The 27846-nt window shown below is 38.2% G+C and overlaps 1 long non-coding RNA gene across 1 annotated transcript in view; it reads right to left on the bottom strand.

Annotated features, from left to right (window-relative positions):
- Positions 1 to 27761, bottom strand: part of LOC141350582 (uncharacterized) — a 76087-nt gene extending 48326 nt beyond the window's left edge. The window contains exons 1-2 of the long non-coding RNA XR_012358656.1: positions 23811 to 27761; positions 23406 to 23721 (exon numbers count right to left, since the gene is read on the bottom strand). This is a non-coding gene — a long non-coding RNA (uncharacterized lncRNA). The remainder of the gene's footprint in view (positions 1 to 23405; positions 23722 to 23810) is intronic.
- Between the last annotated feature and the right edge of the window lie 85 nt (positions 27762 to 27846).

Genomic DNA, 27846 nt, shown 5'->3' with positions numbered 1-27846 from the left:
TGCAAAATGCTTTCAGATTATCCTACTTTTTTTGGCCCGCCACCACCCCCCCTCTTCGGAGGACAACTTTATTTTTTAATACAGCAAATTATCTACACAATATGTTACAATAAAGACAATAGATTTATATACACACTGCATTATTTCTCCTACCATAAACATTCACCCAGTTTAGTAAGACCCTAGGTACTTAAGGAGAGGAGGGATTATAGTACAACCTACAGAGTAGGTAGGATAACCTGACTGTACAAAATTGTTTTAGATTGTCCTACCTGTATTAATTGAAGAGGTAGGATGACCTGAAGGTGTGGTTATCTGTCGTCGTCATCATCTGTTTACCTACAAGGAAAGTAAAGTTAATCATCTTGTTATATCTGGGACATTAAAGAAGTGTTTGTGCGGAGATTACCTGTGTTCATCAACCAATCATCTTCTGCAGATCTATATCATCTGCTGTTAAACTGCTAGTTTAAATTAAACAGGAAGGATGACCTGAAAGTGCAAAATGCATTCACATTGTCCTACTAGTTTAAATTAAACAGGTAGGATGACCTGAAGGTGCAAAATGCTTTCAGGTTGTCCTACATGTATAAATTAAACAGGTAGGATGACCTGAAGTGGGAAATGCTGTCAGGTTGTCCTACTAGTTTAAATTAAACAAGTAGGATGACCTGAAGGTGCAAAATGCTTCCAGGTTGTCCTACTAGTTTAAATTAAACAGGTAGGATGACCTGAAGGTGCACAATGCTTTCAGATTGTCCTACTAGTATAAATAAACATGGAGGATAACCTGACTGTACCAAATGCTGTCAGATTGTCCTACTAGTATAAATTAAACAGGTAGGATGACCTGAAAGTGCAAAATGCTTTCAGATTGTCCTACTAGTATAGATTAAACAGGTAGGATGACCTGAAAGTGCAAAATGCTTTCAGATTGCCCTACTAGTATAAATTTAAAATGTAGGATGACCTGAAGGTGCAAAATGCTTTCAGGTTGTCCTACTAGTATAAATAAACATGGAGGATAACCTGACTGTACCAAATGCTGTCAGATTGTCCTACTAGTTTAAATTAAACAGGTAGGATGACCTGAAGGTGCAAAATGCTTTCAGACTGTCCTACTAGTATAAATAAACATGGAGGATAGCCTGACTGTACCAAATGCTGTTAGATTGTCCTACTAGTATAAATTAAACAAGTAGGATAACCTTAAGGTGCAAAATGCTGTTAGATTGTCCTACTAGTATAAATTAAACAAGTAGGATGACCGGAAAATGCAAAATGCTTTCAGATTATCCTACTTTTTTGGCCCGCCACCACCCCCCCTCTTCGGAGGACAACTTTATTTTTTAATAGAGCAAATTATCTACACAATATGTTACAATGAAGACAATAGATTAATATACACACAGCATTATTTGACCTACCATAACCATTCACCCAGTTTGGTAAGACCCTGGGTACATAAGAAAAGGAGGAATTATAGTACAACCTACAGAGTAGGATAACCTGACTGTACAAAATGCTGTCAGATTGTCCTACTAGTATAAATTAAACAGGTAGGATGACCTAAAAGTGCAAATTGCTTTCAGATTGTCCTACTAGTATAGATTAAACAGGTAGGATGACCTGAAAGTGCAAAATGCTTTCAGATTGTCCTACTAGTATAAATTAAAGTACCGGATTTTCTATTTGGATTTACTCTCCATAGCCTTTGACCAGACAAGGCCCACCTGCAAGGCAGCAGGAAACTCGTGGAAGGCGGGGTCGTTCATTTCCCGTGCAGATGCGAGGCATCTGCCCACTGCCCACGATTGTGCTATTAGTATGAATTAAACAGGTAGGATAACCTGAAGGTGCAAAATCTGTTAGGATGTCCTACTAGTTTAAATTAAACAGGTAGGATGACCTGAAGGTGCAAAATGATTTCAGGTTGTCCTACTAGTTTAAATTAAACAGGTAGGATGACCTGAAGGTGCACAATGCTTTCAGATTGTCCTACTAGTATAAATAAACATGGAGGATATCCTGACTGTACCAAATGCTGTCAGATTGTCCTACTAGTATAAATTAAACAAGTAGGATGACCTGAAGGTGCAAAATGCTGTTAGATTGTCCTACTAGTATAAATTAAACAAGTTGGATGACCGGAAAATGCTAAATGCTTTCAGATTATCCAACTTTTTTGGCCCGCCACCACCCCCCCTCTTCGGAGGACAACTTTATTTTTTAATACAGCAAATTATCTACACAATATGTTACAATGAAGACAATAGATTAATATACACACTGCATTATTTGACCTACCATAACCATTCACCCAGTTTGGTAAGACCCTGGGTACATAAGAAAAGGAGGAATTATAGTACAACCTACAGAGTAGGATAACCTGACTGTACAAAATGCTTTCAGATTGTCCTACCAGTATAAATTAAACAGGTAGAATGACCTGAAGGTGCAAAATGCTTTCAGATTGTCCCACTATTATAAGTTAAACAGGTAGGATGACCTGAAGATGCAAAATGCCTTCAGATTGTCCTACTAGTATAGATTAAACAGGTAAGATGACCTGAAAGTGCAAAATGCTTTCAGATTGTCCTACTAGTATAAATTAAAGAGGTAGGATGACCTGACTGTACAAAATGCTGTCAGATTGTCCTACTAGTATACGGGTCTCCATACCGGATTTTCTATTTGGGTTTACTCCCATAGCCTTTGACCAGACAAGGCCAACCTGCAAGGCAGCAGGAAACTCGTGGAAGGCGGGGTCGTTCATTTCCCGTGCAGATGCAAGGCATCTGCCCACTGCCCACGATTGTGCTATAAGTATAAATTAAACAGGTAGGATAACCTGAAGGTGCAAAATCCTGTTAGGATGTCCTACTAGTTTAAATTAAACAGGTAGGATGACGTGAAGGTATAAAATGCTTTCAGATTCTCCTACTAGTTTAAAATAAACAGGTAGGATGACCTGAAGGTGCAAACTGCTTTCAGGTTGTCCTACTAGTTTAAATTAAACAAGTAGGATGTCCTGAAGGTGCAAAATGCTTTCAGATTGTCCTACTAGTATAAATAAACATGGAGGATAACCTGACTGTACCAAATGCTGTCAGATTGTCCTACTAGTATAGATTAAACAGGTAAGATCACCTGAAAGTGCAAAATGCTTTCAGATTGTCCTACTAGTATAAATTAAACAGGTAGGATGACCTGAAGGTGCAAAATGCTTTCAGATTGTCCTACTAGTATAAGTTAAACAGGTAGGATGACCTGAAGGTGCAAAATGTTTTCAGATAGTCCTACTAGTATAAATTAAACAAGTAGGATGACCTGAAAGTGCAAAATGCTTTCAGATTATCCTACTTTTTTTGGCCCGCCACCACCCCCCCTCTTCGGAGGACAACTTTATTTTTTAATACAGCAAATTATCTACACAATATGTTACAATAAAGACAATAGATTTATATACACACTGCATTATTTCTCCTACCATAAACATTCACCCAGTTTAGTAAGACCCTAGGTACTTAAGGAGAGGAGGGATTATAGTACAACCTACAGAGTAGGTAGGATAACCTGACTGTACAAAATTGTTTTAGATTGTCCTACCTGTATAAATTGAAGAGGTAGGATGACCTGAAGGTGTGGTTATCTGTCGTCGTCATCATCTGTTTACCTACAAGGAAAGTAAAGTTAATCATCTTGTTATATCTGGGACATTAAAGAAGTGTTTGTGCGGAGATTACCTGTGTTCATCAACCAATCATCTTCTGCAGATCTATATCATCTGCTGTTAAACTGCTAGTTTAAATTAAACAGGAAGGATGACCTGAAAGTGCAAAATGCATTCACATTGTCCTACTAGTTTAAATTAAACAGGTAGGATGACCTGAAGGTGCAAAATGCTTTCAGGTTGTCCTACATGTATAAATTAAACAGGTAGGATGACCTGAAGTGGGAAATGCTGTCAGGTTGTCCTACTAGTTTAAATTAAACAAGTAGGATGACCTGAAGGTGCAAAATGCTTCCAGGTTGTCCTACTAGTTTAAATTAAACAGGTAGGATGACCTGAAGGTGCACAATGCTTTCAGATTGTCCTACTAGTATAAATAAACATGGAGGATAACCTGACTGTACCAAATGCTGTCAGATTGTCCTACTAGTATAAATTAAACAGGTAGGATGACCTGAAAGTGCAAAATGCTTTCAGATTGTCCTACTAGTATAGATTAAACAGGTAGGATGACCTGAAAGTGCAAAATGCTTTCAGATTGCCCTACTAGTATAAATTTAAAATGTAGGATGACCTGAAGGTGCAAAATGCTTTCAGGTTGTCCTACTAGTATAAATAAACATGGAGGATAACCTGACTGTACCAAATGCTGTCAGATTGTCCTACTAGTTTAAATTAAACAGGTAGGATGACCTGAAGGTGCAAAATGCTTTCAGACTGTCCTACTAGTATAAATAAACATGGAGGATAGCCTGACTGTACCAAATGCTGTTAGATTGTCCTACTAGTATAAATTAAACAAGTAGGATAACCTTAAGGTGCAAAATGCTGTTAGATTGTCCTACTAGTATAAATTAAACAAGTAGGATGACCGGAAAATGCAAAATGCTTTCAGATTATCCTACTTTTTTGGCCCGCCACCACCCCCCCTCTTCGGAGGACAACTTTATTTTTTAATAGAGCAAATTATCTACACAATATGTTACAATGAAGACAATAGATTAATATACACACTGCATTATTTGACCTACCATAACCATTCACCCAGTTTGGTAAGACCCTGGGTACATAAGAAAAGGAGGAATTATAGTACAACCTACAGAGTAGGATAACCTGACTGTACAAAATGCTGTCAGATTGTCCTACTAGTATAAATTAAACAGGTAGGACGACCTAAAAGTGCAAATTGCCTTCAGATTGTCCTACCAGTATAGATTAAACAGGCAGGGTGACCCGAAAGTGCAAAATGCCTTCAGATTGTCCTACTAGTATAAATTAAAGTACCGGATTTTCTATTTGGATTTACTCTCCATAGCCTTTGACCAGACAAGGCCCACCTGCAAGGCAGCAGGAAACTCGTGGAAGGCGGGGTCGTTCATTTCCCGTGCAGATGCGAGGCATCTGCCCACTGCCCACGATTGTGCTATTAGTATGAATTAAACAGGTAGGATAACCTGAAGGTGCAAAATCTGTTAGGATGTCCTACTAGTTTAAATTAAACAGGTAGGATGACCTGAAGGTGCAAAATGATTTCAGGTTGTCCTACTAGTTTAAATTAAACAGGTAGGATGACCTGAAGGTGCACAATGCTTTCAGATTGTCCTACTAGTATAAATAAACATGGAGGATATCCTGACTGTACCAAATGCTGTCAGATTGTCCTACTAGTATAAATTAAACAAGTAGGATGACCTGAAGGTGCAAAATGCTGTTAGATTGTCCTACTAGTATAAATTAAACAAGTTGGATGACCGGAAAATGCTAAATGCTTTCAGATTATCCAACTTTTTTGGCCCGCCACCACCCCCCCTCTTCGGAGGACAACTTTATTTTTTAATACAGCAAATTATCTACACAATATGTTACAATGAAGACAATAGATTAATATACACACTGCATTATTTGACCTACCATAACCATTCACCCAGTTTGGTAAGACCCTGGGTACATAAGAAAAGGAGGAATTATAGTACAACCTACAGAGTAGGATAACCTGACTGTACAAAATGCTTTCAGATTGTCCTACTAGTATAAATTAAACAGGTAGAATGACCTGAAGGTGCAAAATGCTTTCAGATTGTCCTACTATTATAAGTTAAACAGGTAGGATGACCTGAAGGTGCAAAATGCTTTCAGATTGTCCTACTAGTATAGATTAAACAGGTAAGATGACCTGAAAGTGCAAAATGCTTTCAGATTGTCCTACTAGTATAAATTAAAGAGGTAGGATGACCTGACTGTACAAAATGCTGTCAGATTGTCCTACTAGTATACGGGTCTCCATACCGGATTTTCTATTTGGGTTTACTCCCATAGCCTTTGACCAGACAAGGCCAACCTGCAAGGCAGCAGGAAACTCGTGGAAGGCGGGGTCGTTCATTTCCCGTGCAGATGCAAGGCATCTGCCCACTGCCCACGATTGTGCTATAAGTATAAATTAAACAGGTAGGATAACCTGAAGGTGCAAAATCCTGTTAGGATGTCCTACTAGTTTAAATTAAACAGGTAGGATGACGTGAAGGTATAAAATGCTTTCAGATTCTCCTACTAGTTTAAAATAAACAGGTAGGATGACCTGAAGGTGCAAACTGCTTTCAGGTTGTCCTACTAGTTTAAATTAAACAAGTAGGATGTCCTGAAGGTGCAAAATGCTTTCAGATTGTCCTACTAGTATAAATAAACATGGAGGATAACCTGACTGTACCAAATGCTGTCAGATTGTCCTACTAGTATAGATTAAACAGGTAAGATCACCTGAAAGTGCAAAATGCTTTCAGATTGTCCTACTAGTATAAATTAAACAGGTAGGATGACCTGAAGGTGCAAAATGCTTTCAGATTGTCCTACTAGTATAAGTTAAACAGGTAGGATGACCTGAAGGTGCAAAATGTTTTCAGATAGTCCTACTAGTATAAATTAAACAAGTAGGATGACCTGAAAGTGCAAAATGCTTTCAGATTATCCTACTTTTTTTGGCCCGCCACCACCCCCCCTCTTCGGAGGACAACTTTATTTTTTAATACAGCAAATTATCTACACAATATGTTACAATAAAGACAATAGATTTATATACACACTGCATTATTTCTCCTACCATAAACATTCACCCAGTTTAGTAAGACCCTAGGTACTTAAGGAGAGGAGGGATTATAGTACAACCTACAGAGTAGGTAGGATAACCTGACTGTACAAAATTGTTTTAGATTGTCCTACCTGTATAAATTGAAGAGGTAGGATGACCTGAAGGTGTGGTTATCTGTCGTCGTCATCATCTGTTTACCTACAAGGAAAGTAAAGTTAATCATCTTGTTATATCTGGGACATTAAAGAAGTGTTTGTGCGGAGATTACCTGTGTTCATCAACCAATCATCTTCTGCAGATCTATATCATCTGCTGTTAAACTGCTAGTTTAAATTAAACAGGAAGGATGACCTGAAAGTGCAAAATGCATTCACATTGTCCTACTAGTTTAAATTAAACAGGTAGGATGACCTGAAGGTGCAAAATGCTTTCAGGTTGTCCTACATGTATAAATTAAACAGGTAGGATGACCTGAAGTGGGAAATGCTGTCAGGTTGTCCTACTAGTTTAAATTAAACAAGTAGGATGACCTGAAGGTGCAAAATGCTTCCAGGTTGTCCTACTAGTTTAAATTAAACAGGTAGGATGACCTGAAGGTGCACAATGCTTTCAGATTGTCCTACTAGTATAAATAAACATGGAGGATAACCTGACTGTACCAAATGCTGTCAGATTGTCCTACTAGTATAAATTAAACAGGTAGGATGACCTGAAAGTGCAAAATGCTTTCAGATTGTCCTACTAGTATAGATTAAACAGGTAGGATGACCTGAAAGTGCAAAATGCTTTCAGATTGCCCTACTAGTATAAATTTAAAATGTAGGATGACCTGAAGGTGCAAAATGCTTTCAGGTTGTCCTACTAGTATAAACAAACATGGAGGACAACCTGACTGTACCAAATCCTGTCAGATTGTCCTACCAGTCAATATTAAACAGGAAGGACGACAAGAACCTGCAAAATGCCCTCACACCGTCCTACTAGTATAAATAAACATGGAGGACAGCCTGACTGTACCAAATGCTGTCAGACTGTCCGACTAGTATAAATTAATCAAGTAGGATAACCTTAAGGTGCATAATGCTGTTAGATTGTCCTACTAGTAAAAATTAAACAAGCAGGATGACCGGAAAATGCAAAATGCTTTCAGATTATCCTACTTTTTTGGCCCGCCACCACCCCCCCTCTTCGGAGGACAACTTTATTTTTTAATAGAGCAAATTATCTACACAATATGTTACAATGAAGACAATAGATTAATATACACACTGCATTATTTGACCTACCATAACCATTCACCCAGTTTGGTAAGACCCTGGGTACATAAGAAAAGGAGGAATTATAGTACAACCTACAGAGTAGGATAACCTGACTGTACAAAATGCTGTCAGATTGTCCTACTAGTATAAATTAAACAGGTAGGATGACCTAAAAGTGCAAATTGCTTTCAGATTGTCCTACTAGTATAGATTAAACAGGTAGGATGACCTGAAAGTGCAAAATGCTTTCAGATTGTCCTACTAGTATAAATTAAAGTACCGGATTTTCTATTTGGATTTACTCTCCATAGCCTTTGACCAGACAAGGCCCACCTGCAAGGCAGCAGGAAACTCGTGGAAGGCGGGGTCGTTCATTTCCCGTGCAGATGCGAGGCATCTGCCCACTGCCCACGATTGTGCTATTAGTATGAATTAAACAGGTAGGATAACCTGAAGGTGCAAAATCTGTTAGGATGTCCTACTAGTTTAAATTAAACAGGTAGGATGACCTGAAGGTGCAAAATGATTTCAGGTTGTCCTACTAGTTTAAATTAAACAGGTAGGATGACCTGAAGGTGCACAATGCTTTCAGATTGTCCTACTAGTATAAATAAACATGGAGGATATCCTGACTGTACCAAATGCTGTCAGATTGTCCTACTAGTATAAATTAAACAAGTAGGATGACCTGAAGGTGCAAAATGCTGTTAGATTGTCCTACTAGTATAAATTAAACAAGTTGGATGACCGGAAAATGCTAAATGCTTTCAGATTATCCAACTTTTTTGGCCCGCCACCACCCCCCCTCTTCGGAGGACAACTTTATTTTTTAATACAGCAAATTATCTACACAATATGTTACAATGAAGACAATAGATTAATATACACACTGCATTATTTGACCTACCATAACCATTCACCCAGTTTGGTAAGACCCTGGGTACATAAGAAAAGGAGGAATTATAGTACAACCTACAGAGTAGGATAACCTGACTGTACAAAATGCTTTCAGATTGTCCTACTAGTAATAATTAAACAGGTAGAATGACCTGAAGGTGCAAAATGCTTTCAGATTGTCCTACTAGTATAGATTAAACAGGTAGGATGACCTGAAAGTGCAAAATGCTTTCAGATTGCCCTACTAGTATAAATTTAAAATGTAGGATGACCTGAAGGTGCAAAATGCTTTCAGGTTGTCCTACTAGTATAAATAAACGTGGAGGATAACCTGACTGTACCAAATGCTGTCAGATTGTCCTACCAGTTTAAATTAAACAGGTAGGATGACCTGAAGGTGCAAAATGCTTTCAGACTGTCCTACTAGTATAAATAAATATGGAGGATAGCCTGACTGTACCAAATGCTGTCAGATTGTCCTACTAGTATAAATCAAACAAGTAGGACAACCTTAAGGTGCAAAATGCTGTTAGATTGTCCTACTAGTATAAATCAAACAAGTAGGATGACCGGAAAATGCAAAATGCTTTCAGATTATCCTACTTTTTTGGCCCGCCACCACCCCCCCTCTTCGGAGGACAACTTTATTTTTTAATAGAGCAAATTATCTACACAATATGTTACAATGAAGACAATAGATTAATATACACACTGCATTATTTGACCTACCATAACCATTCACCCAGTTTGGTAAGACCCTGGGTACATAAGAAAAGGAGGAATTATAGTACAACCTACAGAGTAGGATAACCTGACTGTACAAAATGCTGTCAGATTGTCCTACTAGTATAAATTAAACAGGTAGGATGACCTAAAAGTGCAAATTGCTTTCAGATTGTCCTACTAGTATAGATTAAACAGGTAGGATGACCTGAAAGTGCAAAATGCTTTCAGATTGTCCTACTAGTATAAATTAAAGTACCAGATTTTCTATTTGGATTTACTCTCCATAGCCTTTGACCAGACAAGGCCCACCTGCAAGGCAGCAGGAAACTCGTGGAAGGCGGGGTCGTTCATTTCCCGTGCAGATGCGAGGCATCTGCCCACTGCCCACGATTGTGCTATTAGTATGAATTAAACAGGTAGGATAACCTGAAGGTGCAAAATCTGTTAGGATGTCCTACTAGTTTAAATTAAACAGGTAGGATGACCTGAAGGTGCAAAATGATTTCAGGTTGTCCTACTAGTTTAAATTAAACAGGTAGGATGACCTGAAGGTGCACAATGCTTTCAGATTGTCCTACTAGTATAAATAAACATGGAGGATATCCTGACTGTACCAAATGCTGTCAGATTGTCCTACTAGTATAAATTAAACAAGTAGGATGACCTGAAGGTGCAAAATGCTGTTAGATTGTCCTACTAGTATAAATTAAACAAGTTGGATGACCGGAAAATGCTAAATGCTTTCAGATTATCCAACTTTTTTGGCCCGCCACCACCCCCCCTCTTCGGAGGACAACTTTATTTTTTAATACAGCAAATTATCTACACAATATGTTACAATGAAGACAATAGATTAATATACACACTGCATTATTTGACCTACCATAACCATTCACCCAGTTTGGTAAGACCCTGGGTACATAAGAAAAGGAGGAATTATAGTACAACCTACAGAGTAGGATAACCTGACTGTACAAAATGCTTTCAGATTGTCCTACTAGTATAAATTAAACAGGTAGAATGACCTGAAGGTGCAAAATGCTTTCAGATTGTCCTACTATTATAAGTTAAACAGGTAGGATGACCTGAAGGTGCAAAATGCTTTCAGATTGTCCTACTAGTATAGATTAAACAGGTAAGATGACCTGAAAGTGCAAAATGCTTTCAGATTGTCCTACTAGTATAAATTAAAGAGGTAGGATGACCTGACTGTACAAAATGCTGTCAGATTGTCCTACTAGTATACGGGTCTCCATACCGGATTTTCTATTTGGGTTTACTCCCATAGCCTTTGACCAGACAAGGCCAACCTGCAAGGCAGCAGGAAACTCGTGGAAGGCGGGGTCGTTCATTTCCCGTGCAGATGCAAGGCATCTGCCCACTGCCCACGATTGTGCTATAAGTATAAATTAAACAGGTAGGATAACCTGAAGGTGCAAAATCCTGTTAGGATGTCCTACTAGTTTAAATTAAACAGGTAGGATGACGTGAAGGTATAAAATGCTTTCAGATTCTCCTACTAGTTTAAAATAAACAGGTAGGATGACCTGAAGGTGCAAACTGCTTTCAGGTTGTCCTACTAGTTTAAATTAAACAAGTAGGATGTCCTGAAGGTGCAAAATGCTTTCAGATTGTCCTACTAGTATAAATAAACATGGAGGATAACCTGACTGTACCAAATGCTGTCAGATTGTCCTACTAGTATAGATTAAACAGGTAAGATCACCTGAAAGTGCAAAATGCTTTCAGATTGTCCTACTAGTATAAATTAAACAGGTAGGATGACCTGAAGGTGCAAAATGCTTTCAGATTGTCCTACTAGTATAAGTTAAACAGGTAGGATGACCTGAAGGTGCAAAATGTTTTCAGATAGTCCTACTAGTATAAATTAAACAAGTAGGATGACCTGAAAGTGCAAAATGCTTTCAGATTATCCTACTTTTTTTGGCCCGCCACCACCCCCCCTCTTCGGAGGACAACTTTATTTTTTAATACAGCAAATTATCTACACAATATGTTACAATAAAGACAATAGATTTATATACACACTGCATTATTTCTCCTACCATAAACATTCACCCAGTTTAGTAAGACCCTAGGTACTTAAGGAGAGGAGGGATTATAGTACAACCTACAGAGTAGGTAGGATAACCTGACTGTACAAAATTGTTTTAGATTGTCCTACCTGTATAAATTGAAGAGGTAGGATGACCTGAAGGTGTGGTTATCTGTCGTCGTCATCATCTGTTTACCTACAAGGAAAGTAAAGTTAATCATCTTGTTATATCTGGGACATTAAAGAAGTGTTTGTGCGGAGATTACCTGTGTTCATCAACCAATCATCTTCTGCAGATCTATATCATCTGCTGTTAAACTGCTAGTTTAAATTAAACAGGAAGGATGACCTGAAAGTGCAATATGCATTCACATCGTCCTACTAGTTTAAATTAAACAGGTAGGACGACCTGACGGTGCAAAATGCTTTCAGGTTGTCCTACATGTATAAATTAAACAGGTAGGATGACCTGAAGTGGGAAATGCTGTCAGGTTGTCCTACTAGTTTAAATTAAACAAGTAGGATGACCTGAAGGTGCAAAATGCTTCCAGGTTGTCCTACTAGTTTAAATTAAACAGGTAGGATGACCTGAAGGTGCACAATGCTTTCAGATTGTCCTACTAGTATAAATAAACATGGAGGATAACCTGACTGTACAAAATGCTTTCAGATTGTCCTACTAGTAATAATTAAACAGGTAGAATGACCTGAAGGTGCAAAATGCTTTCAGATTGTCCTACTAGTATAGATTAAACAGGTAGGATGACCTGAAAGTGCAAAATGCTTTCAGATTGCCCTACTAGTATAAATTTAAAATGTAGGATGACCTGAAGGTGCAAAATGCTTTCAGGTTGTCCTACGAGTCTAACTAAACGTGGAGGATAACCTGACTGTACCAAATTCTGTCAGATTGTCCTACCAGTTTAAATTAAACAGGTAGGATGACCTGAAGGTGCAAAATGCTTTCAGACTGTCCTACTAGTATAAATAAACATGGAGGATAGCCTGACTGTACCAAATGCTGTCAGATTGTCCTACTAGTATAAATTAAACAAGTAGGATAACCTTAAGGTGCAAAATGCTGTTAGATTGTCCTACTAGTATAAATTAAACAAGTAGGATGACCGGAAAATGCAAAATGCTTTCAGATTATCCTACTTTTTTGGCCCGCCACCACCCCCCCTCTTCGGAGGACAACTTTATTTTTTAATAGAGCAAATTATCTACACAATATGTTACAATGAAGACAATAGATTAATATACACACTGCATTATTTGACCTACCATAACCATTCACCCAGTTTGGTAAGACCCTGGGTACATAAGAAAAGGAGGAATTATAGTACAACCTACAGAGTAGGATAACCTGACTGTACAAAATGCTGTCAGATTGTCCTACTAGTATAAATTAAACAGGTAGGATGACCTAAAAGTGCAAATTGCTTTCAGATTGTCCTACTAGTATAGATTAAACAGGTAGGATGACCTGAAAGTGCAAAATGCTTTCAGATTGTCCTACTAGTATAAATTAAAGTACCGGATTTTCTATTTGGATTTACTCTCCATAGCCTTTGACCAGACAAGGCCCACCTGCAAGGCAGCAGGAAACTCGTGGAAGGCGGGGTCGTTCATTTCCCGTGCAGATGCGAGGCATCTGCCCACTGCCCACGATTGTGCTATTAGTATGAATTAAACAGGTAGGATAACCTGAAGGTGCAAAATCTGTTAGGATGTCCTACTAGTTTAAATTAAACAGGTAGGATGACCTGAAGGTGCAAAATGATTTCAGGTTGTCCTACTAGTTTAAATTAAACAGGTAGGATGACCTGAAGGTGCACAATGCTTTCAGATTGTCCTACTAGTATAAATAAACATGGAGGATATCCTGACTGTACCAAATGCTGTCAGATTGTCCTACTAGTATAAATTAAACAAGTAGGATGACCTGAAGGTGCAAAATGCTGTTAGATTGTCCTACTAGTATAAATTAAACAAGTTGGATGACCGGAAAATGCTAAATGCTTTCAGATTATCCAACTTTTTTGGCCCGCCACCACCCCCCCTCTTCGGAGGACAACTTTATTTTTTAATACAGCAAATTATCTACACAATATGTTACAATGAAGACAATAGATTAATATACACACTGCATTATTTGACCTACCATAACCATTCACCCAGTTTGGTAAGACCCTGGGTACATAAGAAAAGGAGGAATTATAGTACAACCTACAGAGTAGGACAACCTGACTGTACAAAATGCCTTCAGACCGTCCCACCAGTATAAACCAAACAGGTAGAACGACCTGAAGGTGCAAAATGCCTTCAGATCGTCCTACTATTATAAGTTAAACAGGTAGGACGACCCGAAGGTGCAAAATGCCCCCAGATCGTCCCACCAGTACAGATTAAACAGGTAAGACGACCTGAAAGTGCAAAATGCTTTCAGATTGTCCTACTAGTATAAATTAAAGAGGTAGGATGACCTGACTGTACAAAATGCTGTCAGATTGTCCTACTAGTATACGGGTCTCCATACCGGATTTTCTATTTGGGTTTACTCCCATAGCCTTTGACCAGACAAGGCCAACCTGCAAGGCAGCAGGAAACTCGTGGAAGGCGGGGTCGTTCATTTCCCGTGCAGATGCAAGGCATCTGCCCACTGCCCACGATTGTGCTATAAGTATAAATTAAACAGGTAGGATAACCTGAAGGTGCAAAATCCTGTTAGGATGTCCTACTAGTTTAAATTAAACAGGTAGGATGACGTGAAGGTATAAAATGCTTTCAGATTCTCCTACTAGTTTAAAATAAACAGGTAGGATGACCTGAAGGTGCAAACTGCTTTCAGGTTGTCCTACTAGTTTAAATTAAACAAGTAGGATGTCCTGAAGGTGCAAAATGCTTTCAGATTGTCCTACTAGTATAAATAAACATGGAGGATAACCTGACTGTACCAAATGCTGTCAGATTGTCCTACTAGTATAGATTAAACAGGTAAGATCACCTGAAAGTGCAAAATGCTTTCAGATTGTCCTACTAGTATAAATTAAACAGGTAGGATGACCTGAAGGTGCAAAATGCTTTCAGATTGTCCTACTAGTATAAGTTAAACAGGTAGGATGACCTGAAGGTGCAAAATGTTTTCAGATAGTCCTACTAGTATAAATTAAACAAGTAGGATGACCTGAAAGTGCAAAATGCTTTCAGATTATCCTACTTTTTTTGGCCCGCCACCACCCCCCCTCTTCGGAGGACAACTTTATTTTTTAATACAGCAAATTATCTACACAATATGTTACAATAAAGACAATAGATTTATATACACACTGCATTATTTCTCCTACCATAAACATTCACCCAGTTTAGTAAGACCCTAGGTACTTAAGGAGAGGAGGGATTATAGTGCAACCTACAGAGTAGGTAGGATAACCTGACTGTACAAAATTGTTTTAGATTGTCCTACCTGTATAAATTGAAGAGGTAGGATGACCTGAAGGTGTGGTTATCTGTCGTCGTCATCATCTGTTTACCTACAAGGAAAGTAAAGTTAATCATCTTGTTATATCTGGGACATTAAAGAAGTGTTTGTGCGGAGATTACCTGTGTTCATCAACCAATCATCTTCTGCAGATCTATATCATCTGCTGTTAAACTGCTAGTTTAAATTAAACAGGAAGGATGACCTGAAAGTGCAAAATGCATTCACATTGTCCTACTAGTTTAAATTAAACAGGTAGGATGACCTGAAGGTGCAAAATGCTTTCAGGTTGTCCTACATGTATAAATTAAACAGGTAGGATGACCTGAAGTGGGAAATGCTGTCAGGTTGTCCTACTAGTTTAAATTAAACAAGTAGGATGACCTGAAGGTGCAAAATGCTTCCAGGTTGTCCTACTAGTTTAAATTAAACAGGTAGGATGACCTGAAGGTGCACAATGCTTTCAGATTGTCCTACTAGTATAAATAAACATGGAGGATAACCTGACTGTACCAAATGCTGTCAGATTGTCCTACTAGTATAAATTAAACAGGTAGGATGACCTGAAAGTGCAAAATGCTTTCAGATTGCCCTACTAGTATAAATTTAAAATGTAGGATGACCTGAAGGTGCAAAATGCTTTCAGGTTGTCCTACTAGTATAAATAAACATGGAGGATAACCTGACTGTACCAAATGCTGTTAGATTGTCCTACTAGTATAAATTAAACAAGTAGGATAACCTTAAGGTGCAAAATGCGGTTAGATTGTCCTACTAGTATAAATTAAACAAGTAGGATGACCGGAAAATGCAAAATGCTTTCAGATTATCCTACTTTTTTGGCCCGCCACCACCCCCCCTCTTCGGAGGACAACTTTATTTTTTAATAGAGCAAATTATCTGCACAATATGTTACAATGAAGACAATAGATTAATATACACACTGCATTATTTGACCTACCATAACCATTCACCCAGTTTGGTAAGACCCTGGGTACATAAGAAAAGGAGGAATTATAGTACAACCTACAGAGTAGGATAACCTGACTGTACAAAATGCTGTCAGATTGTCCTACTAGTATAAATTAAACAGGTAGGATGACCTAAAAGTGCAAATTGCTTTCAGATTGTCCTACTAGTATAGATTAAACAGGTAGGATGACCTGAAAGTGCAAAATGCTTTCAGATTGTCCTACTAGTATAAATTAAAGTACCGGATTTTCTATTTGGATTTACTCTCCATAGCCTTTGACCAGACAAGGCCCACCTGCAAGGCAGCAGGAAACTCGTGGAAGGCGGGGTCGTTCATTTCCCGTGCAGATGCGAGGCATCTGCCCACTGCCCACGATTGTGCTATTAGTATGAATTAAACAGGTAGGATAACCTGAAGGTGCAAAATCTGTTAGGATGTCCTACTAGTTTAAATTAAACAGGTAGGATGACCTGAAGGTGCAAAATGATTTCAGGTTGTCCTACTAGTTTAAATTAAACAGGTAGGATGACCTGAAGGTGCACAATGCTTTCAGATTGTCCTACTAGTATAAATAAACATGGAGGATATCCTGACTGTACCAAATGCTGTCAGATTGTCCTACTAGTATAAATTAAACAAGTAGGATGACCTGAAGGTGCAAAATGCTGTTAGATTGTCCTACTAGTATAAATTAAACAAGTTGGATGACCGGAAAATGCTAAATGCTTTCAGATTATCCAACTTTTTTGGCCCGCCACCACCCCCCCTCTTCGGAGGACAACTTTATTTTTTAATACAGCAAATTATCTACACAATATGTTACAATGAAGACAATAGATTAATATACACACTGCATTATTTGACCTACCATAACCATTCACCCAGTTTGGTAAGACCCTGGGTACATAAGAAAAGGAGGAATTATAGTACAACCTACAGAGTAGGATAACCTGACTGTACAAAATGCTTTCAGATTGTCCTACTAGTAATAATTAAACAGGTAGAATGACCTGAAAGTGCAAAATGCTTTCAGTCAGATTGTCCTACTAGTATAAATTAAACAGGTAGGATGACCTGAAAGTGCAAAATGCTTTCAGATTGTCCTACTAGTATAGATTAAACAGGTAGGATGACCTGAAAGTGCAAAATGCTTTCAGATTGCCCTACTAGTATAAATTTAAAATGTAGGATGACCTGAAGGTGCAAAATGCTTTCAGGTTGTCCTACTAGTATAAATAAACATGGAGGATAACCTGACTGTACCAAATGCTGTCAGATTGTCCTACTAGTTTAAATTAAACAGGTAGGATGACCTGAAGGTGCAAAATGCTTTCAGACTGTCCTACTAGTATAAATAAACATGGAGGATATCCTGACTGTACCAAATGCTTTCAGATTGTCCTACTAGTATAAATTAAAGTACCGGATTTTCTATTTGGATTTACTCTCCATAGCCTTTGACCAGACAAGGCCCACCTGCAAGGCAGCAGGAAACTCGTGGAAGGCGGGGTCGTTCATTTCCCGTGCAGATGCGAGGCATCTGCCCACTGCCCACGATTGTGCTATTAGTATGAATTAAACAGGTAGGATAACCTGAAGGTGCAAAATCTGTTAGGATGTCCTACTAGTTTAAAATTAAACAGGTAGGATGACCTGAAGGTGCAAAATGATTTCAGGTTGTCCTACTAGTTTAAATTAAACAGGTAGGATGACCTGAAGGTGCACAATGCTTTCAGATTGTCCTACTAGTATAAATAAACATGGAGGATATCCTGACTGTACCAAATGCTGTCAGATTGTCCTACTAGTATAAATTAAACAAGTAGGATGACCTGAAGGTGCAAAATGCTGTTAGATTGTCCTACTAGTATAAATTAAACAAGTTGGATGACCGGAAAATGCTAAATGCTTTCAGATTATCCAACTTTTTTGGCCCGCCACCACCCCCCCTCTTCGGAGGACAACTTTATTTTTTAATACAGCAAATTATCTACACAATATGTTACAATGAAGACAATAGATTAATATACACACTGCATTATTTGACCTACCATAACCATTCACCCAGTTTGGTAAGACCCTGGGTACATAAGAAAAGGAGGAATTATAGTACAACCTACAGAGTAGGATAACCTGACTGTACAAAATGCTTTCAGATTGTCCTACTAGTAATAATTAAACAGGTAGAATGACCTGAAGGTGCAAAATGCTTTCAGATTGTCCTACTAGTATAGATTAAACAGGTAGGATGACCTGAAAGTGCAAAATGCTTTCAGATTGTCCTACTAGTATAGATTAAACAGGTAGGATGACCTGAAAGTGCAAAATGCTTTCAGATTGTCCTACTAGTATAAATTAAAGAGGTAGGATGACCTGACTGTACAAAATGCTGTCAGATTGTCCTACTAGTATACGGGTCTCCATACCGGATTTTCTATTTGGGTTTACTCCCATAGCCTTTGACCAGACAAGGCCAACCTGCAAGGCAGCAGGAAACTCGTGGAAGGCGGGGTCGTTCATTTCCCGTGCAGATGCAAGGCATCTGCCCACTGCCCACGATTGTGCTATAAGTATAAATTAAACAGGTAGGATAACCTGAAGGTGCAAAATCCTGTTAGGATGTCCTACTAGTTTAAATTAAACAGGTAGGATGACGTGAAGGTATAAAATGCTTTCAGATTCTCCTACTAGTTTAAAATAAACAGGTAGGATGACCTGAAGGTGCAAACTGCTTTCAGGTTGTCCTACTAGTTTAAATTAAACAAGTAGGATGTCCTGAAGGTGCAAAATGCTTTCAGATTGTCCTACTAGTATAAATAAACATGGAGGATAACCTGACTGTACCAAATGCTGTCAGATTGTCCTACTAGTATAGATTAAACAGGTAAGATCACCTGAAAGTACAAAATGCTTTCAGATTGTCCTACTAGTATAAATTAAACAGGTAGGATGACCTGAAGGTGCAAAATGCTTTCAGATTGTCCTACTAGTATAAGTTAAACAGGTAGGATGACCTGAAGGTGCAAAATGTTTTCAGATAGTCCTACTAGTATAAATAAACATGGAGGATAACCTGACTGTACCAAATGCTGTCAGATTGTCCTACTAGTATAAGTTAAACAGGTAGGATGGCCTGAAGGTGCAAAATGCTTTCAGATTGTCCTACTAGTATAAGTTAAACAGGTAGGATGACCTGAAGGTGCAAAATGTTTTCAGATAGTCCTACTATTATAAATTAAACAAGTAGGATGACCTGAAAGTGCAAAATGCTTTCAGATTATCCTACTTTTTTTGGCCCGCCACCACCCCCCCTCTTCGGAGGACAACTTTATTTTTTAATACAGCAAATTATCTACACAATATGTTACAATAAAGACAATAGATTTATATACACACTGCATTATTTCTCCTACCATAAACATTCACCCAGTTTAGTAAGACCCTAGGTACTTAAGGAGAGGAGGGATTATAGTACAACCTACAGAGTAGGTAGGATAACCTGACTGTACAAAATTGTTTTAGATTGTCCTACCTGTATAAATTAAAGAGGTAGGATGACCTGAAGGTGTGGTTATCTGTCGTCGTCATCATCTGTTTACCTACAAGGAAAGTAAAGTTAATCATCTTGTTATATCTGGGACATTAAAGAAGTGTTTGTGCGGAGATTACCTGTGTTCATCAACCAATCATCTTCTGCAGATCTATATCATCTGCTGTTAAACTGCTAGTTTAAATTAAACAGGAAGGATGACCTGAAAGTGCTAAATGCATTCACATTGTCCTACTAGTTTAAATTAAACAGGTAGGATGACCTGAAGGTGCAAAATGCTTTCAGGTTGTCCTACTAGTATAAATTAAACGGGTAGGATGACCTGAAGGTGCAAAATGCTTTCAGATTGTGCTACTAGTATAAATAAACATGGAGGATAACCTGACTGTACCAAATGCTGTCAGATTGTCCTACTAGTATAAATTAAACAGGTAGGATGACCTGACTGTACAAAATGCTGTCAGATTGTCCTACTAGTATAAATTAAACAGGTAGGATGACCTGAAAGTGCAAAATGCTTTCAGATTGTCCTACTAGTATAGATTAAACAGGTAGGATGACCTGAAAGTGCAAAATGCTTTCAGATTGCCCTACTAGTATAAATTTAAAATGTAGGATGACCTGAAGGTGCAAAATGCTTCCAGGTTGTCCTACTAGTTTAAATTAAACAGGTAGGATGACCTGAAGGTACAAAATGCTTTCAGATTCTCCTACTAGTATAAATAAACATGGAGGATAACCTGACTGTACCAAATGCTGTCAGATTGTCCTACTGGTATAAAATAAACAGGTAGGATGACCTGAAGGTATGGTTATCTGTCGTCGTCATCATCTGTGTACCTACAAGGAAAGTAAAGTTAATTGTCTTGTTATATCTGGGACATTAAAGAAGTGTATATGAGGAGATTACCTGTGTTCATCAACCAATCATCTTCTCCCGAACTATACCATCTGCTGTTTAACTGCTCATGTCTAATAAAAACTCACTTTTTTAAATTAAATTCTTTCTCTCATTTGGTCTTTGGTATCATAACACCTAATAGTATACAACGAACAGGTAGGATTTTATACTACATAAGACAGATCTGATTTTGCTGCTAGTATAAAACAGACGTAGGATGACCTGAAAGCGCAAAATGCTGTCAGATTGTCCTACTAGTATAAATTAAATGGGTAGGATGACCTGAAGGTGCAAGATGCTTTCAGATTGTCCTACTTACTGCTACTACTAGGCACCAAAGTGCTGTACATGAAAGAGAAAAAAACAAAAATAAATACATAAAATTCATTGTCATAGAAATTCCAACACATATTAAAAGCCAAGGAAAATAAATACGTTTTTAACATTCTCTGAAAAGACCCTAGATTAGGAGATAGGATTAGGAGTTTTTATGGACAGGGGAAGCTCATTCCATAGTCTAGGGCAGTGGTTCTCAAACTGGGGGCCGGGGCCCCCAGGGGGGCCGCGAGATGGTGCCAGGGGGGCCCCAGTTTTATGACATTTTATAAAATAAATTAATTTATCATGAATTCTATGCAATTAAACCTAAAAAAATAAGTATACTAACCAACAGCACTACTTTGTATAATTCAATATGTTTTGTTTAATTAAAATTGAGTTTTAGAACAGTTTTTTGCCATAAGTTTTCTTTGGAGGGGCCGCGAAGGAATGTGCCATACACAAGGGGGGCCGCACGCTGAAAAAGTTTGAGAACCACTGGTCTAGGGGTAGCCACAAAAAAGATCTATCTCTTCTTCAATTCAAGCATGATCGAGGAATCGTCAGGCACAGTTGATTCTTAGAGCGAAAAGATCTCAAAGGTTGATGTAGACCAGTGGTTTTCAATTCCAGTCCTCGGCCCCCCCTCCCAGAACATTTTAGGCTCTGTTTACACGTACATGGTTATTTTTAAAAACTGAGAGATTTACCTTCGTTTGTGCCCCTCGTTTACACGCAAACGGAGAACTCGCCTCTGAAACCGATTGTTTCTAAAAACTCCGGCCAGAGTGGAGATCTTGAAAACCTTCGGTTGCACGGTTGCATGTAAAGTGAGACAAACGGATGTTTAAGCAGGCAACGTCTTGAGTATGCACCAGAGCTCGCACCTACGTCAAAAGTGCGACCTATGTTTACATGTGACTGCTACTCTGAATGCTTCCAAGATCACATTTATGTTCCTGCAAACTCGTTTCGTGTGTTTGTATTTGCAAATACAGCTGCTCCATTATGTCGAGGAGCAGAGACGAGTGCTCGGAGGTCAGCAATTTAACGCGTGTTTGACTTCATGCGGCGCTGCAAGAACCGACGGACGGATGATTTCAAAGTACCGCGAGAGCGATTCGAAATTAGACATCTACGTGTGATTCCTCAACTCGCTCTCGCGGTACGTTGACGTCATCAATCACCTACTGCAACAACTCCTCCCTCCAACATGAAGAACCAGTTCACGTCACCACCAGCGCTGCCGGTGATTGGCTTACGTGGGCTTGAGCGTCTCTTGACGGCAAATATGCACGGGTACGTGTAAATAAACACTTTTCTGAAAACTGACATGTGTGCACGATATAATTTTTGAAACCGGAGAGGTTGAAATGTCCGTTTATGAAAATAGCCGCCCACGTGTAAACATAGCCTTAGATGTCTCCACATATAAAAACACCTGATTCCGATCATCAGCTCGTTAGTGTGTTAATTAAGGAGCCGATGAGTGAAATCAGGTGTTTCATATAAGGAGACATCTAAAAACCCCCCCCCCATGCTAATACTACCTCCAAATCTAATCCTAAACTTTTTGGCATTTGCTATTCACCTTATTTTTCACGACAACAAGGGCGGCGCCATTGCGCTGATTTTGTCAATGTTCTTCCGGCCGCATAGACGATGAGCAGCTGAGGCAGTGACTGAAGGCGACGCGTTAAGCTTAAAAAGCTCACTCGAGCGCCTTTATGTTTCTTCTTACCAATTTTAAGCCAACTGAGGAACACCCTTATCCCAAGTAATGGTTCGACTACGATGTTCCGGTAACTTTAAACCATGCCGGGTGTTGAAAAGGTGGGCAGTTTTAGGTAAGCTATCTCAGCTAACTTTGTGCTCGTTCGCCTAAAGTTAGATTTGTGAAGTCCGTTCTACAAATACACTTAAGATCAGTAACGTTAGTTTATAAAATGCAACTATTTGAATGGTTTTAATTGTCCACCTATATTTTTATATTTACGATAGTACAACGAGATATTATAGTACATTACATTCTTACAGTAGCCCACGTGATTCCTACAAGTTACTGCAGATTTCAGATGCTAGAATGTCAGTTCATTTCTCATTCAGATATTGATAATGACCTATTAAACAACGTATTATTTAACACTGAAGTTAAAGGTTGTGTGTATAATGTTACTGTCTCTTTTTAATGCATCTCTCTCTTACACACTGTTCTGTTTTAGTATGTGTGCCATTTATATGTTAATTCTCATGATGCAAGTTTATTTTAAATACTAACATAAAAATGTTTATGGTTATATTGTTTTCACAGATGCATTGATGTGTAGTGATGCAGTGGACAACTGTGAGGATGATACAATCAACATGTTCCTAAACTGTGATGCAGAAACACAATGGGAGGATCCATCCGTCTCTGACCACAACTACACCTTAAAATCACAACTCAACCTGAAGCAACATACATCTGATATGGGAAAACAATGGTGCGGTTTCCCTGACAGAGCTTATGCTGGTCCCAGGCTAAAATGCATATTTGAGCTACAATCATTTAAAAACACCTTGTACTGACATACCTCAACATATATGAGTGTCATTGTTTTGTCACAAGATGCGCACCAGTCTTGTTTTTTTTTGTAGGGTTTGTTTGTAAAAACTAAAATGTCCTAATACAATTAAATCCTAGTCCTGTAAACCCTGTCCGAGAAACTGCTTCAATGTGTTGAGCTGGCACAAATGTACATATCTCTGCTGAGAAACAACCATCTTTGGTTCAGCTTTACACAGGGTTGATATTGCATCCATTACACAGTCGCCAAGCACTTTACTTTACATACACCAACAGCTTCCAGATAAACACTTGGGATCAGCTCCTGATGACTCCAATAAAGCTGTGTCTTAATTTATTGCAGGGTGGTCTTGCTTTACCTGTTGTAAAGTTACATTAAACCTTCATATGTGATCAGATGTCATGCAGTGATATTAAACATTTACCGTGTGATCAGATGTTGTGCAATTATATTAAACCTTTACAATGTGATCAGATGTTGTGCAGTTATATTAAACCTTTACTATATATGTGATCAGCTGTTACCTGTCATGCAGTTATATTAAACATTTACTATGTGTAACCTGCCATGCAGTTATATAAACCTGTGATCAGATATTATCTGTAAGGAATTTCTTAAACCATATGTAAGCTTTGTAGATTCCACTTAAAAGGATTTATGTCTGCTGATTTGAATGAATAAGTGTTGGCAAGTTTGCAAATGAATTCTATCATGGTACATTACCACATAAAAACGAAATAGTTATTGGACTGGCTAAGGTGCACATTTGCTTTAAAAAAGACGAAATCACTGTATAAATATTGGTAGGCATAAGTACTTTAATAATTTCCAATGCTGCTCCATCAACTCCTGACAGGACGAGGTAATATGTCCCATAGGTTACTTGCCGCGGCCGCTTCATATCGTCTAACCACGAGACAATATATGGGACAATATAAGACTATCCGAGCGTCGTATGAAGTTTTAACCGTGCTCCTAATTTAAAACATTTACAGCAGTAGCGATATTTGTCATTTCGCTTAAGTTATTGTAAACTACAAAAAATCTTCTAAACACAGAATGCACTGTGCCATATTAGCAGCGGAAGTCGGTTGACAAAATGCGGAAGAGCGAAGAATTAAAAAGGGGCATGGCGGAATAAGGTGAATATGCCTTTTAGACAAAACCCACAGTTGCAGCTGGCAAATTCAATGTCATCACTTCCAGACTGGCTGTCTTAAATAGAGAAATAAAGTCCTCCCTTGATTCGCATTGTTCACTCATTTATAAATACGTAAATAAAGTATCATAATTTTCCTCAGGGGTTTAGTTTTATGTGCAAACATGTAAGCTTACACGAAATATGTTTAACTTAAATAATTATCAGATTAACAAAACAAATCAAAAAGTAGCCTAACCTATATGATTTTCTGACTGAATGTTTTTTACTCTTATCTGTATGACCACAATTTAAGGTGCAAGTTGTGATGCAAGCTAATCATCGTATCCCACTAAACACAGGACGTCGGGTTGACGTGCAGATCATGTCTATATTGGGTCCGTCGGTCCATGACCAATTCTGGACATCTATTCGACGTCCAAACTAGGTCCACTATTTAGACGTCCAACCATGACCCTACTTGGACCTCATATTTATGGCAACATTTGATGTTTGAACTGGGTAATATTTTGGACGTCATTTGGACGTCATATTTACGGGCAACATTTGATGTTTGAACTGGGTGATTCTTTGGATGTCATTTGGACGTCTATGACAGACCTATGTCCACTGATCAAACTGTAAAAAAACGTGATCTCTGTAGACAGCCTAGGCTCCATGAACTGCAATAAAAACAAAGTCGCCAAACCTACCACCAGAAATGATAACAAACTGTTCCAGCCAATAAACGACAAGAAGGATTTGGGGGTGGGGGTTAGGCGCATTTATAAAAGCACGGAAGGGAGGGGAAGTCGTTAGCTATGCTCCGTTTGTTTGAAAACAGTTCAAACATCAACAAAAAGTAACGTCAAACATTTGCTTAGAGCGCCTTTAAATGAAGATAATTGTCCAAAACCAAAAGGTACGATAAATACTAAATACTTACATGAGACTGCAAGACATTAATAGAGTAAAAGCTACATTATTCCTATAGAAAGAGAAAGACGTTAGTAATATTGAACTTGAGGCAGACAGAGAGACTGTGTTCCATCTGTTTATAGACAGAACAGCAGGGCACGCAGGCGGGTAAAACGCATAATATTTAATGTAATGTAATTTAATGTAACGGGTAAAATAATATTAACGTGTCATTTCCAGGTTGGGAATCAATTAGGCATCAATAAGGAATAATTTTTTATGTCAATCGGACGGGAAGTGGAATTGAATGATGCTGATGTCAGATAACGGGCAGGGTGTTCAGGTTATGACTCTTAAAGTAGTAAAAAAATGACGCCTAAAGTAGTAAAAAATATTTTAAGGAAATACATTTAAAAAAAAACAAAGAATAGCAATATAGGCTATATTTGTATTTTAAATTGAATTGGGTTGTGTTTTAGAATCAAAGAAAATTAACTAACCCTGGGATTGTTTTCATGCAGTGAAGTGCATTAAGCCTCTTAACATTAATATAATTGTTGTTTTTTAAGGATGCTCCGATCGATCGGCCGCCAATCGTAATTGGGCGGTAACGGCATTAAGTGACGCGATCGGCACTCGCTAAATTTTCCGATCTCATGAGCCGATCTTTCTGTTTACTTTTGTCATCATAGCTTTCCTGAGGCGGCTGCAATTAGAGACCATTTTACACAGTGCGAGCATTTTGTAACCCGTTGCTCATGTGTGACGTGCACATTTGGATTTCTCTCTCTGCCTTTACAGAGATATGCGTATTTTCTATGAGGACGCGCTCCGGTCCTCAGCGCGATGCGTCTTCACATCCCTATCAAACAGCGAATACAACACATATCTATCAAGGACAATTGCATTCTTATGCCGAAAGTTTATTACTTGCATTCATTTTAAAGTTTTGAAGGTTTAAACTTCCATTTTCCTCACAGCTGCTCTTGTTTGCGGACACCCGCCGCACGCATACACAGCAGCCGGTCATCAGTGCACGAGAAGAGAACGATCTCTCCCACGTCTTAAAGCTACATCCTAATTCATCTCTCAATAAAATTATTCTCTGCTCATCACTGAAGAACTGTTGCACTTCATACGAATGCATGTATATTTAATTCATACAGTAAAGACTGTGAAGTGTTTTATTTTAACAGACATAAACCTTTTTAAAGGGATATTACATTTCTCTTTGCAAGAAGAAATATTTGTTGTGCTTATTTATTTGATTCTCTATTAAAACAATAATATACCTTATTTATAGTTAGTTTTATTTCTACAAATGGTGTAAACTCCTACCTGTTTATTTTATACTACATAAGACAATCTGATTTTTTCACGGTCGCATCCTACCTGTTTATTTTATACTACATAAGACAATCTGATTTTTGCACGGTCGCATCCTACCTGTTTATTTTATACTACATAAGACAATCTGATTTTTGCATGGTCGCATCCTGTTTATTTTATACTACATAATACAATCTGATTTTTGCAAGGTCGCATCCTACCTGTTTATTTTATACTACATAATACAATCTGATTTTTGCACGGTCACATCTTACCTGTTTATTTTATACTACATAAGACAATCTGATTTTTAAACGTCACATCCTACCTGTTTATTTTATACTACATAAGACAATCTGATTTTTAAACGTCACATCCTACCTGTTTATTTTATACTACATAAGACAATCTGATTTTTGCACGGTCGCATCCTACCTGTTTATTTTATACTACATAATACAATCTGATTTTTGCACAGTCGCATTCTGTTTATTTTATACTACATAAGACAATCTTATTTTTGCACGGTCGCATCCTACCTGTTTATTTTATACTACATAAGACAATCTGATTTTTGCACGGTCGCATCTTACCTGTTTATTTTATACTACATAAGACAATCTGATTTTTGCACGGTCGCATCCTACCTGTTTATTTTATACTACATAAGACAATCTGATTTTTTCACGGTCGCATCCTACCTGTTTATTTTATACTACATAAGACAATCTGATTTTTGCACGGTCGCATCTTACCTGTTTATTTTATACTACATAAGACAATCTGATTTTTGCACGGTCGCATCCTACCTGTTTATTTTATACTACATAAGACAATCAGATTTTTGAATGGTCGCATCCTGTTTATTTTATACTACATAATACAATCTGATTTTTGCACGGTCGCATTCTACCTGTT

Source organism: Misgurnus anguillicaudatus, chromosome 1 (genome assembly GCF_027580225.2).
Source record: "Misgurnus anguillicaudatus chromosome 1, ASM2758022v2, whole genome shotgun sequence".
NCBI classification, from domain to species: Eukaryota; Metazoa; Chordata; class Actinopteri; order Cypriniformes; family Cobitidae; genus Misgurnus; species Misgurnus anguillicaudatus.
Note: the sequence above shows the minus strand (reverse complement) of the source record. Positions and strands in the feature narration are given on the sequence as shown.